Source organism: Pinus tabuliformis, chromosome 9, assembly GCF_031772625.1.
Source record: "Pinus tabuliformis cultivar Carrire ecotype Pingquan chromosome 9, CPIR1, whole genome shotgun sequence".
NCBI classification, from domain to species: domain Eukaryota; kingdom Viridiplantae; phylum Streptophyta; class Pinopsida; order Pinales; family Pinaceae; genus Pinus; species Pinus tabuliformis.
In genome coordinates, this window is record NC_142307.1 from 912,057,239 (window position 1) to 912,066,545 (window position 9,307).

A 9,307-nucleotide genomic window follows, 5' to 3' on the forward strand; every position below is an offset into this window, starting at 1 on the left:
TGCATTCTTCTAGTGATATTCTATATCTCTTGAGCAGTCCTCATATTATTATCCCATTCCTCTCATAATAGATGGAAGTAATTACTGCACCTTCCCATTTGATATTTTCTTGGGGAAAGGTGGAAAATCATACTCCTTATGAATATTTGGTTGAATAAATAATTAGTTCCTAACTATCAATTCACCTTTGCTGGCTTCCCTCTTCCTCATGACTTCATATTGGACTATATAAGGCTTTACCACTTCATTCACTTGTATTACAATTACAATTGTTCAACTTCGAATTGGATTAGCTTCTTCTGAACATGTTTGTGCTTGGTCCATTTTTTTTACCTATTATCAAGAAATTTTTACATGAATGCGAAAAAGGTTTTTTCAACATGTTTGATCCTAAACCTTTAATTTATGGACAAAAGGACCCCAGGTTGAAGATGAATAGCTATAGAACGTTAACTCATTTTTTAGAGTTGAAATCTTGTTGGAAACCTTTTCACAATTTGATTTCGATCTTGATAAAGTTACTCAATATCAGTTAGCAAAGGTGGAAGATTCTTTGGGAACACATTCACAAGATCTTCATATTAACCGAAGACTACCTATTTTGACCTTTTTGGTTCTTTGAAAAACTTTGAACATACAAAAGAGTGTGTGTATATATATATATATATATATATATATATATATATATATATATATATATATATATATATATATATATATATATATATATATATATATATATATATATATATATATATATATATATATATATATATATATATATATATCATCAGAAATGCATTTTCCATTACATTGGAAAAACTTTTTATGAATGGTAACAACCCAAATTCCATTGAGCACTTGAGAGATATGTCATAATAAATTTAAACACTGGCCTCAAATCAACTACATTTACATTCTCTAGATTAATAATATAATTAATTACAATCACAATGTTAATGTCAAATTGAATGTTGAAGATGTTATAGGAAATAGTTGAAGGAATAAAAAATAACGATATAAAGACTACACATTTAGGTATTGATATTTCAAAACTATGATATTAAATAGCTGATACACAATAAAGTATATATTAATAATTTTTTTTCTGAAAAGCTATATATTTGAAGTATATCAAATTAGTTTTACAAAAAGTATATTAGAAATGAATAAATTATATATATTTATGAAGTTATTGAATGTATATGTTGTGTTTTATGAAAGTATAGTAATCACATTTATTAAAAATATATGCAAAAAATAATAATGAATTTTAATTTTTATAATCTCAATATTAATTTATTAAATCAAACATAACACTAAATCAATCGCACAATAGATATAACTCCATAGTCCACGTGTTCTTACACTAACAAGAATTTTGAGTGTAATGTTGTAGTGAAGGATTAGATCAATGGAACCCCGAAGGTGACTTTAGGAAGCTCTAGAGCGAAGAACAGCTAGGGTTGGAAGTTTGCAGGCGTTGATCTCCATGGTAGGGCGAGGAGGAGGGAGCTCTACTCCCTCCTACAAGCAAGCAGTTACCAGCCGTGGTAAGAAGCCAATGGAAGAAGTCAGAAGAGACGATGAGGGGAAAGAGAGCAGGGAAGAAGAGAAGGATGGAGACAAACACTATGAGAATAAAAGCACAAAAGACAAGGAAGAAAATGACAAGGAAAAGGGAGCAAAAACCAAGGCACAGAAAGGACCTTGTAAGCCCAAATCTGAGGTTACACCAAGGGTGGTCCTGAATGATCCTGTGCTGCAGGCACATAGGGACCACATGTGAACTTATGCTATCATTTGTAAATTCATGGGATTATGGCCCACTGAAAAAGCTTTACACACATGGATTAAATACCATTAGAAACCAAAAGGGAGCATTGACCTACATCTGGGGTCAAAAGGATTCTTTACAGTGGTCTTCACTAATATTGAGGATAAAGACAGAGTGTTTGAAGGAGGGCCCTACTTCTATGCAGCTGTTGGCCTCTATATGAGGCCGTGGATGATGAACTTTGTCCCGGAGTGGGAGACTTTCACATCTGTTCCAGTTTGGGTAAGACTTTACTCCCTTCCTCTTGACTACTAGAAAATAGAATCGTTAACAGCTATAGGCAATAAATTAGGACATTTTGTCAAGGCCTCAGAGGCCACTAGAAGAGGAAAATATGCTTCCTTTGCACGAATCTGTGTGGAAATGGATCTCTTCGGAGCTCTACCAGATGAGTTAATCTTGGAAATTTTGGATGAAGAATGGGTGAAAATAGTAGATTATGAACATATTCCATTTAGATGTCGCAGATGTCATGAGCATGGACACCTGTTCAGAGATTGCCCTCTCAGTAAAATCGAGAATAAGAGCAGAGTTTCCACTTTGAGAGATTTAGAGAGCTTTCAAAAAGTGAGCCACAGAGGAAAAGGCAGCAAAAGGGGTCTTGGGCAACATCAAGCCAAAGGGCCTCAAGTTACGCAAAATAGGTTCTAGGTTCTCAAGGAGGAAGAAGAGGCAATAAAAGTAGATTAGGGAATAGAGGTAAATCTAGAGGATAAGGAGGTAGAGAAGGACAAAGACCAACCAAAGAAAAATAACATATAGAAAGAGGCTATGATGAGCAATGTAGAGCTGGATATGGACCAGGAAATGACCCAGAGTGAAATGGAAATGGAGGATCAGGAGCTGCAGGAGATTTTAGATAGAGAGCACCTAGATTTAGAAGGGTTCTTGAAACAGGGAACCATGGGAGGGTTAGATTCATTACCTCAAGAAGAGTTCTCTAGAGTACAACAGTTGTACTTATGGAAAACCCAGGCTAGTGGGGTGGAAAGGCTAGGCAACATGGCAAAACATGGCAACGAAGGTGTGAAATCTATAAAAATCACACCAGTATTAGCACCCTTGAGGCCCGGTAAAGAAAAGAGGCAGAAAAAAGTAGAATGAGCTACTGATGGAGTGTGGAAAGCTAATGATAGATTCGGGTAAGATGAAATACCTGACCAGTTACTCTTTCACTAATCTTTAATGATGAAGTTTACTTCTTGGAACATCAGGGGTCTAGGCAGTAAAAGGAAGCAAAGATTACTTAGTAACAGAATGAAACAAGAAGCTCTGGATATTATATTTATCCAAGAAACTAAATGTTCTATACAAAAAATTAAAGAACTTCATAGTAAATGGCTAAGCCATTTTAAGTTTCTAGAAGTCAAGGCATAAAATACAGCAGGTGGCATTCTTACTCTTTGGAATCCACTAAAGATTGGTATAATAGATGCTGAAGCTTCCAAAAATTATCTATCATTGATAATGCAACCTGTGGGGGATAGGGAGAACTATCTGGTAACGAATGTTTATGGCCCTCAGAAAATGGATGACAAATTAAGAATCCTTGATTCTTTTATGGATCTGAGAGAGAGATATGTTGGGATTCCATGGATTTTGGATGGGGACTTCAACATGATCAAATCACTATCGGAGGAAAAGGGAGGCACCAGAGCTATCACCAAATATGCCTCAGCTTTTTAATCTTTTTTGGTCACTATGAAACTAGTTGACATTGATACAAGTAATGGTCTCTTTACTTGGAACAATAGGAGAGGAGGAGGGTCTCTCGTGGCCTCAAAGTCAGATAGATTCATCATATCAGATGACCTTATATTCAATGACACTGGAATGGAAGCGTGGATTCTAACCTTTGGAGGCTCTAATCACTGGCCAATTCAACTAGAGATCAGGGGCATTGGTACTCCCAGGAATAGACCTTTCAAATTTGAGAATATCTGGCTCACCCATACAGATTTTATCAACAACATTTCAAGTTGGTGGTCTGAAGATCTGCATATTCAGGGCACAAATATGTTCCTTCTTCACAAAATACTAAAACATCTAAAGCTCAGGCTTAAAGAATGGAACAAGAAAGAGTTTGGCAATATTTTTGAAGGAAAAAAAGCTGTTGAAATCAAACTACAGATACTCAACCAATCCCTCATCAAGGTTGGCTTTGATAAAATCAGCAATGATATAGCCACCATTCTTTAGCATGAGTGGGAGAACTTATGCAAATAAGAAGAAATATTCTGGAAACAAAAATCTAGAGTGCAATGGTTAAAGGAAGGGGAAAGAAATACCAGATTTTTCCATAGGTCAACCTTGGCAAACCAAGCTCATAATAGAATCTCATCTATTAAGGATGAGGAAGGGCAACTAGTTGGTACCCATGAAGAAATTGAAGCTGTTTTAGTTCAGCACTTTAAGGGGATTGCTCAAGAAAGCATTCCAAACAGAGAACCTTTCATTAAGGATATTATAAGACATATACCAAGACTAGTGTCCAAAGAGGATAATCTGTTAAAATTGGAAACCAGGGCAAAACTTCTTGTGGGTCATCTTATTCATGGCTAATAATATTTTTATTAGATTCCTCTCTTCGAGAGGTGTAGTATCGATATAAATAACATCTGATTCCGATAAGTATTCATGGAGATATGAATTTATTTTGATTATGGAATTATTATCAAGTCGACCTACAACTCATGTAGGCTCAGAAGCCCAACAGTTGCATCTATTCACCCACCAACGTTGTGTATAAATATAAGAGGACTTTTCCTCATTTGGACTCACTCATGTCATCACATCTCTCTCTCTCTCTACTGCGCAAAAATGAGTCTCTTCTCTACTGCGCTGAAATGGGTCTCTCTCTCACACATGTGAAGCCGGAAGCTGTTGAATTTGAAGCTGCAACTATAGAAGTAAAGATTGACTTGCGTGGCCTAGAAGATCTCCTCTTTGGAACTGCGTTGTAGTTTCATCTGAACCTCCTCTAAAAGCCACAACTTTTGGTGGTGGAATGAAGTCAATCCGATGAACAGTTTGCAAGATATCGACTACCCTAGTTTGAAGCTGGAAACTGCTGAGACTGAAGCTGCAACTGCAGAAGTAAAGATTGACTTCCGTGGCCTAGAATATCTCCTCATCTGAACTGCGCTATAGGTTCATCTGAAACTCCTCTGGAAGTCGAAACTTTTGGTGGTGGAATGAAGTCAATCCGACGGTCGGTTTGTGAGATATTGTCTGCCCTAGTTTGATAATGAAGCCGCTAATGATGATGCTATTGATCTAGGGTTTGCTACTACTGATATGAATCAGATTTATTGTACTATTTCTCTCTGCTGAATTATTGAAGATAAAAGAAGATTTGATCAAAGGGTTTCCCCACACATTGTGGGGTTTGTCCCTGGCTATCTGCCACATCTTGTGTCTCTTGTCTTGGCTTGTTTTCTATCGATCGTTTAATGTTCTATCTGCACTTTACTTTATGTACGTGTGATTGCTAATCTTTGGAATATAATAAGGAAAAGAAGTAAACTGTTATAAGCAAGAGCAAGAGAAATCAGAGCTGAGGTGAAGACAAAGCCCGAGCAAGAGCAAGAGCAATCGTCGAAGAGAATATTGGCAAGGCTATCCTAAAAGAACTATGGGGTCCTCAACACTCTTTCCTGCTGAAGACAAGCTCCATGAGAAAGCTGACTATCACGGATGGAAGATGTCTATCGATATAACCCTTGAGAATCAAGGAGTTTTGGATCATGTGAGAGGCAATATTGTTGAGCTTCCATCAAATGCATCTGCTGCTGCCTGGAACAAATGAAAAAATGGAGAAGTCAAAACAATAGAAGATCATCCGGGACTCTATCGACAAGCACTTGGTGGCCTACATCTCTGAACTGGACACCTCCAAGGAAATCTACGATAGACTTGTGAGTTTATTTAAAGTTAATGATGCAAATCAAGTTTTGTTTCTTAGAAATAAGCTGAGGGAAATCAAGAAGGGTAAAGATGAAAGTATGCAAGCATACTTCTTAAGAATCACCGAGATCAAGAACGATCTCCTATCTATTGGGGAAACTATTACTAACAGAGAAATGGCACTCACAACTCTTGGAGGATTGCCATTTGAATGGTATGTGTTTAGGACTACTCTTTTGAACTATAATGTAATTCCTGGTTTCGAGGAATTAATGGCTAGATGCATTCAAGAAGAAACAAGGGAAGACATGCAAGAAATGCCCATGCCTAAAAGTCCTCTTGCTGCCTTTTCTTCTCATGCAAAGAAAAGAAATAATTCTAGGACTAAATCAAAAGGAAAGGCTGGACCTAAGGCTAGAAGAAAACGACGATGTTACATTTGCGATAAAGCAAGTCACTATGTATGAGATCATGAGCATCATGATGAATGAGATCATGGACATAAAGGGAAACATGAGATCATGGACATATAGGATAGCATGATGATGATGCACACCAGTTTGAGCAGCATTATGATGGATAAAATCATCGACATGGGCAGCATGATGATAATCATGGTTAGAGAAGCATGGTACAATATGCAGTGGTGCAACTCGAAATCCCTCTGATGGCAATCAAAGGAATGACAAATTGAACAGCAAAGGTAAGAGGAGAGCTAGGAATCAAGGAAGAGGACAAGCATTCAAGAAGGCTAGAAATTCCAGGATGTATTAAATGCACCTGACCTCAAAAAGAACCGAGTGTCCATCTCGGCAACGGAAGACAAAGGCTACAAGGTAACCTTCAACAATGGCAAGGTACGTATATGGAAAAATAATGTTAAAGATGCCTTTACTCTTGGGTTTAGAGTTGATTCTTTATATCAGGTCAGTGGAAGTCCGTTAGGTGTCATGTCTTGTGACACAACGCTTCAGTCCGAACTTTGGCATCGGAGGTTTGCCCACCTTCATTACAAATCTCTACCCGATGTAAGACAGATGGTAACAAGGATGCCTAAATTCCAAGTAGAGAAAGAAGGTGTATGTCCAGGATGTGCTGAAGGAAAGCTCAAAAGGGGACCATTCCCCTCAAGCCAAAGCAAGACCTCTGTTATATTACAGTTTGTTCACTCGGGCATATCTGAGGCTGGCATTAAGAGGGAGACTACTACACCACATACTCCTTAGCAGAATGGTGTGGCGGGAAGGAAGAACTGTACGATTGTGGAAGCTGTCCGGGCCATGCTACATGATCAAAGACTTCCAAAGTTTCTATGGGCTGAAACTACAAACACTACCATATATGTACAAAATCGATGCCCTCATCAAGCATTGGGTTGCAAGACTCCTGAAGAAAATTTCACCGGTAAGAAACCTGATGTTTCTCATTTTACAATTTTTCGAAGCCCTGTATATTTTCATGTGCCGAAGGAGAAAAGAAATAAATTGGGTGCATCTGGAAAGAAGGGAATTTTTGTGGGCTATGGTGAAAATACTAAAGGCTATATAATCTATGTAGCCGGTCAAAGGGAAGTCGTAATTAGTCATGATGTCACCTTTGATGAAGATATGGCTCACAACAAGGTGAACCATCTTTTGACTTTGAGGAGCTCTCAAGAAGCCGACACTAGGAAACCAAAAGAAAAGGATGATAAATTAGTGCCTGATGTAGAAGAACCCATGGATCCGATTGATCCTCCTCCACATGAACCTTCCTCTTCTAGGAAGAGGCCTTCATGGCTTAGGGCGCCACTTGATGATGCTGAAGGACATGCTGCAACCTGAGGAACCTTTTGTGAAAGTAAGAAACCTAATAGGTATTAGGGATACCTGACCATCATGAGCACGATCATACAAAATGAGCCTTCATCATTCTCAGATGTCGTCAAGCATTAACTATGGAAGGATGCTATGACCATAGAATATGAGTCTATTATGGAGAATGATGTCTGGGAAGTAGTTCCCAGACCCTGGACAAGACAATTGTTACTTCAAAATGGCTTTACAAGATAAAGCATGCAGCAAATGGAAGTATGGAAAAGTATAAGGTTCATTTTGTTGCTCGTGGTTTATCCCAGAAAGAAGGTATAGACTATGATATTTGCACCTGTTGCCAGATATACGACCATCCACTTGATCATAGCCCTTGTGGCTTCATAAGGATGGAACCTACATCAGATGGATGTCAAGATCGCATTCTTGCATGGTTATATCAAAGAAGATGTCTATGTGGAGTAACCTGAAGGATTTAAGATTTATGATTGAAAATCTCATGTATGCAGGTTGAAGACGACTCTCTATGGGTTGAAGCAAGCACCCCGAGCATGGTATGAGAGGATCGATAACTACTTGATGAAGCTGGGATTCACTAGGAGTGAAGCCGATCCTAACCTTTACTTTAAGGTTGAAGATGACAAGCCTCTCATACTGGTGTTGTATGTAGATGACCTCTTTCTAATAGGTGCAGACCCTCTCATTCACAAATGTAAGTGGGATTTGGCTTCTGAATTTGAAATGAAGGACCAAGGACTTGAAGTATGGTAGAAGCCAAGGGAAATTTTCCTATCTCAAGGAAAATATGTGGTAAATATATTGGAAAGATTTGGTATGATGGACTGCAAGCCTGTGACTACCTCGAGGATCTTAACTTTTAGAATTTATATGGTAGTGACGTCGGCCCAGACTTGGGAAATGCCTCTGAGTTTCAAAAACTCATTCCCATTGATGTTCTTGGTGAACCTCTGTCCAAACATATGTTTTGCAGTTAGCACTGTGAGCTCATATTTGGTTGAGCCTCACTGCATTGATGCCAGGAATCTTCTAAGATGTCTTTAGGACACAATCTCTCATGGATTAAGATACATTGCCGGAGATGTGAGACTACTTGGATATACTGATGTTGATTGGGCAGGCAGTGTGGTGGACCGTAAGAGCACTTCCGGGTACTGTTTCACCTTGGGATCTACTTCGATATCCTGGATGAGCAGGAAGCAAAATTCGATGGCTTTGAGCACCACCGAAGCAGGATATATTGTTGCTAGCATAACCTTGTGTGAGGCAGTCTGGTTGCGAAAGCTCTTCAGTGAGCTGTTTGGATTTACATTGGATACCACTGTGATTCTCTGTAACAACCAGAGGTGGGATTTGATTATTGAGGAATCCCGTATTCGTCAATTGCTCCAGCAGATAGACATCATCTGGGATATGGTAAGTCGATGAGCAAGGAAGCTCCATCACATTAAGATGATGTACAGGTTGATACACCTTGTCAAAGCCCCGAGGAAAGATCTAATCTGTGATTTTCCCAAACGACTTGGAGTCGGCAAGAAACCCTTGTACAAGGGTCATGCATGTTGCATACATTGAGCTCTGGGAGCTCTGAGCGCTTGCGGTTCCTACTGGAGCAATATATGACCACAGGGTGACTCACCCTGCCTTGGTGGTGCACACTCGAACAAGATGATTCCCTCTCTTGTGGGACAAGATGATTCACTCTCTTATGGAATAGGATGATTCGCTCTCCTGT